At 31.7% G+C, this 8,369-nt stretch overlaps 1 long non-coding RNA gene across 2 annotated transcripts in view; it reads left to right on the top strand.

Moving 5' to 3' along the window:
- The window catches only part of LOC136796030 (uncharacterized), a 104,516-nt gene extending 98,677 nt beyond the window's left edge, over positions 1–5,839 (top strand). For both annotated transcript variants that reach the window (XR_010843722.1, XR_010843723.1), the window contains exon 3: positions 5,290–5,839. This is a non-coding gene — a long non-coding RNA (uncharacterized lncRNA). The remainder of the gene's footprint in view (positions 1–5,289) is intronic.
- The last annotated feature ends 2,530 nt before the right edge of the window (positions 5,840–8,369 follow it).

Genomic DNA, 8,369 nt, shown 5'->3' with positions numbered 1-8,369 from the left:
ACGAGTTAAAATAGTTTTTATGATATTTGAATCTGGTCAACATACCGCCATCTTGGTTTTGTATCACGAAGTTATTATAACAATGAAACTTGGTTAGTTTGCTTTTTGGATAAACAAATAGCAATATTAAAATTATACATAAAATAAAACATATCAAAACCCTTTAAACATCAAAATATACTATTCACTAAAAAAGAGCATATTACAATATGAAATCAATAAATCACTCACTGTTGGGCGCTACAGTCCTAATAGGACCTGGGGCTCTGCCACCATTCTTCCTCATTCCTCACGGTCTACATCAAGACTCCTCCAATTTTCGATTCCCATCAATTGTTTGATCATCTTCCAAATTATCCAGCCACCGACGCCTGGGTCTGCCCCTTTTCCTTTTTCCTCCTGGAGCACCTTTTTAGCAGCCTACAGTGCTCCATCCTTTCTACATGTCCCAACAATCTTAGCCTGCTGTTCTTAATAGCACAGAGGATATCAGGCTCTTCATACAATTCATTTAGTTTGTCATTGCTTCTGATTCTCCACCTGTGGTCCTCTTTAACGGCTCCAAAGATCTTTCTCAGGAATCTTCTCTCCCAAACCAGTAGAGATCTTCTATGAATCAATAAATAAATACACAAAAAAGTATAAATCAGCTATTAACTTATACCTGGAAACATAATTAGAACAAATATTCTCAGAAATTTTCAGATATATCACTTTGGTTTAGTGCTGACAAAATTATGTGAGATGAAAAAAGTAGATAACAAAATTAAAAGGTTAAAAAACAAATAATTTCATGCTATGAAAAATTGTCAAATTATTCTTGAACAATGCAAGGAGCATGTCATAGCCTGAACTCCCATACATATTCCATATTTTTCAAGGATATTTTCCCTTCTATTATGTATCTTCAAACCTTTAAAATTTAGAATCTGAGGAATTTTGTAGTAAATGTAAGGATTAGTATTAATTATGTTTTTTGCAGCAACAACAACGCTCAATTTATTTTATGTATGGAAACAACTTTATGAAATCAAAACATTTTTATTCAAGATTTGTCCTTTCATTTCTATACATTTACCCTAACATGTTATCAACTTCAATCTCAGAACTGAAAAATTCAGGGTTTTGAGCAGAAATGAAGTCAGAAATTGTATTCTTGACCTGAGAATCTTTTAAAAAATTTTACCTTTAACCCTGGGAGAGGTGTAGCCTTGAGCATTTTGCTCATATTGGAAAATAAATGTCTGTATTTGTCTAGTATTTCATCTTTTTTGTTTACCTTCCGTTAACCCTTTAACGTTGTTATTGCCGCTTGCTTATGTTACTCCCTCTTTTACCTCACCACCTATACTCAATCCAGTTTTGCTCTAGCCTCCTAACAATGGTAAGACTGAGCATTTCTCTCACCTGGACACCTCCTGCATTTCTTATTTTAAATCATGAACCGAGGGAAGAAGATCTTTTACAAAATCTGGAATCTTCAGCCCCTGATGAAAGAGCTACAATTTACAATTTCTATTTCAATTTCAAATTGCAATGCAAGTAATCATAAAGATTTTTGTCACAATCAAAAACAATTATATAAAAAAAAATAGTGCGAATTGTCTACCATCAGATAAATGCTCATGGGACACTCTTGCTGGTTTAAGGAAGTTGTACAAATTTTTGAATGGATATCTGTTGGAGATAAGTCTGTCGAATAAGGTGGGTGTGGAAGGACTTCGTAACTTAAATTCGTAACATATTTGATGGCATACTAGACAATGTACAGCCAATCGTAATGATAGTAAATATTATCAAAAAAGAGAGGATAATAAATGTTCATTATATTCTGTAAATATAAATGTAGTAAACAACAAAAGTCCACAAATCCCACTTTAAATTTTTTGAAATAATAAAAACAGACATTTCTTATGAAATGACCCAAAATGTAGTAACGTATCGGTGAAATAATGAAGGTATATGCAAAAACATCAATGGTCTCAAGAGCGTTTTACAATTTTTTATTTATACAATAGCAAATGTTCATTCTCGTTTCAGAAACCTTCACATTGTTTTTAAAATTCATTCCTCTTAGAAGATAAAATTTGGATATTAGCTGTTGCTTCAAGCCACAGAATTGATCATTTTAGCCAAATTAAATGTTCTCATATTTCAAAATAAAATTTTAAATAGATTCTTACAATAATTTGTAATGTTCACAAGTTATTTAAAATAAAATAAATGGAGAGGTGTAGATAGTTGACTAGATACAACATACCTAGATCTCATCAACAACAATCACATTCCCGTCAATTATTTACACCTCATTATGAATCCAGTAACACGGGGCCAACGACGTGATAACAACCATCTACATACACGTCACTACACCAGAAGATACAACACATCTAGATCTCATCAACAACAATCACATTCACTTTCAATTGTATGTTTCTCTAAATGTTGTTGTTATCTCTTTTGTTCTAGATGAAGACCTGAAACTCAGGTCGAAACGTCGGCATAAAATAAATAAATATGGTTTTGTTTATTTATGTTGTTCTTTGCTGACCGCACCCCCTGACAAACTTCTCCAATAAAATAAATGGAATTTGATATTTTTTAACTTAATTCACATATCTAAAAGATTGGATTCAAATGAAAAGCTTAAACGTGTAACAGATAGGAGAATTTTATAATTTACTTAATTTTTATAATATAATAGACTCTTAATCTCAGGGCGGGTTTCTAGGCAATCAGAACATTTATTCAGCTACTTATGAAAACTATATTAAATTATTTATTTGCTACCTTTACAAATCTGCTTCAATTCTATTTTAACAACACTAACCAATTACTCTATTTCTTCATTCTCAACAAACAAACACTCACTAACTGTAAACAAAACATTTTGTCTTCTTTCTCAAAATGCTATTTCCAAAGTTCAACAAAAGATTCTCTTCACCTCCACTCTCAGGAGACATCCACTCACCAGGCAATCCAAAACAAAGAGTACCTTTTTCTTCTCAGATGACTCCTTGATGTATTCTTTCTCTAGATGTCCCCCTGAGGGAGACCAAAGATATTCATGACCTCTTGCATCCAGGATATGTCCTACCTATCCTGCCTAACAATGACTGAATTTCATGACCCGTGATCTTTCTCTCAATGTTCAAAGTGAACATCGATTGTAGCAAAACAGTTTTGAGTTTTTTCATGTGATTTTCTATATGAACATTATTCTTGAACTAATTAATTTCAATTATGGTGGGAAGTTAAAACTCAACGGACATTTTGCAAGACACATGCTGCCATCTTGGCTTTGAAAGATATCTTATGTGACTGCATATGTTACTGAACAAAATTGGTTAGCTTGCTTCTAGGTTTAATACTACAAATAAACATATTGAAATGAAACATACCAAATCATTTATATGTAAAAAAAAAAACTATTAACTAATAAAAGAGAATATTATATTGCCAGAGTTGTTGAGATGTTCTTCTGGATCTTCTCATTCACCAAAATGAGTTTTCTTGTTCCATCTTTGTGAATAATATACTAACAAATTATTCATTTTGAAAAGAGGGAATAATAATTTACTTGACTCCTTAAAATTAGTAAGATTTGAAAAGAAATATTATAAGGATTTTTAAATCATCAGTCCCATCCAAAGTAAAATTCTGGCTACTCACCTATCATTTATTTATTATAGCAACTTAAAAAAAGTCCTGATATAATAAAAGAGTACATACTGAATGCAGTAAATAAACAATAAAAAAAAGGTTTAGCGAAACTGAAACAAATTAATAAAAACATATATAAAGTAACTTAATATAAAACAAAATTTAATACACGCATAAATAAAAATAATCAACTTAATCTAAGACATGGAAGAACTTTGAATCATAAAAATAATTTTAACATTTATGCAAGTAATTTAAAAATTATATGAATATAATTAAAAACATATATAAAACTCAAAAACAAAATATTGATGAAAGTTCATTGTAATCTGGAATAATTGCTGCAGGGGGGAATTACTTCATTACTGTAAACTAAAGATTAAAGAAAATGTTGGGGAAAATATCAAAACAGTCTGTTTTGATATCTTTCAACTGGAACAGCCTTGATGAAACTTTTCAAAGTGGGGCAAAACATCAGCAAATAAGTAGTTGTTAATTATTTTTTGTTTCTTTTTGACTGCACTCTGACCATATACTTCATTATTAGGAAAAATGGTCTTAACAAATTAAAGAATACGAATGTATACAACTATTTTTTTAAAAATATTTTATTGGAAATTTGATAGTTATAAAAAAAATTAATATTTTTAAAGAAAATTGTTTTTTTGCTGAGACTTCTTCAGAAACTTCTTCACTGCTTCTTCTTTCAGATCTTATTAGAGGACTTCCTGTCATGGTATATCATTCTCTGTTGCCCACTTCAGACAGTAATTGAAATGAGACACTGCTTTTTTGTCGCTGGTTCTTCAACTTGTCTTTCACCTTTTTCTTCTTTATTGGTAGACTTACGTAACACTGTAACATTTCTTAATCAGTTTTAAATGTGAACTCATTCTCCTCACAACTTTGAACCCATTTATAAACTTCTGTATCATTTACTAAAGCATCTAGGTCAAAATCATCTGTCCACTGGTTTCTTCATTGTTATTTGTTGATACTTTATGGATGTTTTCTTTTCCAAACAATGGATTCCAGAAATTGGAGAGAATAGACACCCAAGCTGAAGAAAAATAATTCATTTTGGAGATTTTTTCTTGTTTTACAACTACATACGACAATAGAACTATTCAGTTATAGAGATTGATTTTTTATTTTACACCAGTTTGGATTACTGGAGTGTTTGGAGTATCGAAGTTCAGATTATCGTGATTACACTGTCATTAAAAACACTTAATAATTTATAAAACCTCAATAATTTAAGAAATATAAATATAAATTTTTAAAATACTTAATTACATAAGGTATATAAATAATAAATTTAAAATATTTGTATTACTGAAAAATTAATTCCGTATAATTTTTATTTGTTTTTTAAGTCAAAAACATTACTATCAACAGTTTTTGCTTTCATTTTGATTTATTCATAGGAGAATAATAGCTATAATTGTTTTGAGCTAAAGAAACGTTAAAGGCCTTTGAATGTTTCAAATTATGAAGTTTAATAAGTTTTAAAAGTTCTAGTAAAAGTTAAGGGCAGTTAAGGTTAAAATGTAACCATTTGTATAAGATCCTATATAATGTTTTTCTTGATTACTTGATTAGCAATTATCATGTTATATTTTACAGTTTTTGGGATGGAGGTAACTTGAAGATGGACAATAATCAACGCAGAAGTTCATCGGCTAGCATCAAGAGGAACCGAGTGAACACAGTCTGCCAAGATTATTTGAATAATAAAGGTATTGTGTTAGATTTAAAAACATTATTGATAAAAAAAGAAAAAATGTAATGAGCTCTAATTGCCATGTTTTCAAACATTCATGTAATATTCAGTGCAAAATAATAAAGTATTAAAATAAAACAAATTAAGATAAGTTAGGGTCAGTACAAACTAAAATGTTAAAAGTTTGACTTTGGTTGGCTAGTGATAATTTAATTTCACAGATGGTGATAACCAGAAAATAATTAAACCCAATGCAGGAATAAGTATTCTCTTACCGAAATCGAGTAAGAGCATAAATGAAACATTCTTTAAGGGTCTAAATTTAATGGCTCTTAAAGTAAGGGCATGAAACCTGATCTTACTAAATTTTAAGGAACGACAATAACATTTTAAGTTTGTCAAAATTTCAATGAGTTATGTTTTTTTTTTTCTGTAAAGTGGGGGAAGTTAAAGAAGGATATAACGTTAATTAAGTTAAACGAATTATAAGACTGAAATTTTTCATCAAGAACTTGATGGAACTGAAGAGAATTTTTTTTATTTTAAGGAGGTGGTCAGGGCTGCTGTAAAGAAGGAAAAATATCTATTTGTAGTTTTCAAATATTTATTCAGTGCCGATGTTTCGAAAAATAATGTCTTCATCAGGATTGTTACGACAGGTGGAGATGTAAGCAATGGAATGTAGGGACTTCGACAATCCATCATCAATCATCAGTCTCATTCTCAAAGTCTCTTTGTTCCATTGTTTATATCTGCACTTATCATAATCCACAAATCCATAACTGTACTTTAACCATTCCTAAAATTCCATGATTTCATTCCTCAGAATACCCATCAGCTCATAATATCCTTTCTTGTTTTCCCCCATTTCGACCACAGTTTCTTGGTCTACGGAGGGTCTGCAGGCTTAGAGTTGAGACAGAAGAGACTCATGAATTGCTTTGGAAGATTTATCTTTGGGTTTCTCAAGTACTCTAATGATTTATTATGCTCAATGATTTAATTACAGCCATCCCATTTTTGCGGCGCTACCTATGAGCCAACGCAAGAACTAATTCCTTCATCACGCGTCCACTAGAGAGCACTAACCATGTGTATAAAATAGTTGATTTATTAATTAAAATATTGAATAGTTTAATGTTCTAATGTTTAAACCATGTAAATATTATCATAATTGTTTTTTTTATTTATTTGTTTAATGTAATTTACAACTATACAAAATAATACAATAAGTAAATATATGTATATATAGTTGACCGTAAAAATTGATATATAAGAAGATGGTCAGTGTTGCGGTCAAAAGTGAAACAAAAATAGTTTACAACTATTTATTTTCCGACGTTTCGTCCCACTTCTTCACAAGCGATTGAACAAGCCTGTTCAACCGATTCCTTTGAACAGCCCTGATGAAGCCCTGCAAAGTGGGGCGAAACGTCGGAAAATAAATAGTTGTAAACTACTTTTGTTTCACTTTTGACCATCTTCTTATATATAAAAAGTAAATATGTTGTATGTTTCATATACACTTGAAAATCTTGGGAAGGAACCAACCATAGGTGGTACTTCAAACATTAATTTAAATTAGAAGGTCCCGTGCCCATCCTCTTTTCAGACGCCTCGGAGAATTATCAGGGATTGTTAAGGATGAAATATTAAGTATTAATGGATGGTTAAGGAGTTTGGAATGAAAAGACGCATATCTGTTTTGGGTCAAATCTGCAACGAATAGGATGCTAAGGTCTTTATGAATGAGTTTATTTGTGACGTAATAAGGAGCATCAAGGATTTTACGTAGGATTTTGGATTGTAAGGATTGGATGCGGGAGGAATTTGATGGTTTGGTGGAGCCCCAGAGTTCAATTCCTTATGTCCAAATTGGTCTGATTATCGTAGTGTATACTAATTTTTTGTAGTGAATGGGAAGTTTAGAGCTTTTGTCAAGTAAGTGTTGTAGCAATCAGAATCTACGAGTAGTTTCATGTCGTTTCAGTCCTTTGTGTGGATTCCAAATAAGTCTCTTGTTTTCATAATTGTAAATATATTATTTAAATATTGTAGACCAGTTCTTTTCCACAATTTGGAGTTCTTTGTCGATGGGTTGTTGGTGAAGAGGCTTTCAGCATCAAATGAAATAAGAATGAAGTTAGTGGGAATTCTAAGGGATATTTATCCCATACCAGATTCTTTCTCAAATCTAATGACCAACTGATTGTTACTAGAGCTGACAAAGGTAACCTGACTGTCATCTTAGATAAGGCTGAGTACATTGAAAAAATTACACAACTCCTCTCTGACCAATCCACCTATCTACCTTCTATCCGTGATCCCACCCGCTCACTTATGAATAAGTTTAATCAGCATATTAAAACCCTTCTTCAAAATAAATTAATTAACCGTCCCACCTACTACAAGCTAATTTCTTATAATTCTTTACCTCCTCGTTTGTACGGGCTTCCTAAAATTCTCTAACCTGGCAACCCCCTTTCGCCCCATCATATCCATATGCTCCATCTTCTAAACTTAGCCAATTCCTCCTTCCGTCTCTTCAGTTCCTGAGCCACGACAACCCTTACGACATCCACAACTCTTTCCAACTGCGTGAACTATTAATATCCCTTAGAATTCCCGCTAACTTCATTTGATGCTGAAAGCCTCTTCACCAACATACCCATTTACAAAGAACTCCAAATTGTGGAAAAGAACTGGTCTACAATAGAACCACATACCACTCTAAACTTAACCTCATATTATTTAAATAAATAAACATAAACAAAGTAATATACTGATTAACAGTAAAGTAATTTCTTACAGGCCGCACCTCTCACAGATTGATTACCTCAAACTTACTAGTTTATTCTTACCTCTTAGGAAATACCAGACTCATTTTTTTGACAGATCTTGGAGGTCTAAGGCCGCGCGCGATGTATATATACATCGCGCGTTATTTTCACGTGGTGTGCATAGGGTGGGTTCTTCATCCCCA

This window comes from Halyomorpha halys, unplaced genomic scaffold (genome assembly GCF_000696795.3).
Source record: "Halyomorpha halys isolate HHAL.00 unplaced genomic scaffold, Hhal_1.1 Scaffold137.1, whole genome shotgun sequence".
Lineage (NCBI taxonomy): Eukaryota > Metazoa > Arthropoda > Insecta > Hemiptera > Pentatomidae > Halyomorpha > Halyomorpha halys.
Note: the sequence above shows the minus strand (reverse complement) of the source record. Positions and strands in the feature narration are given on the sequence as shown.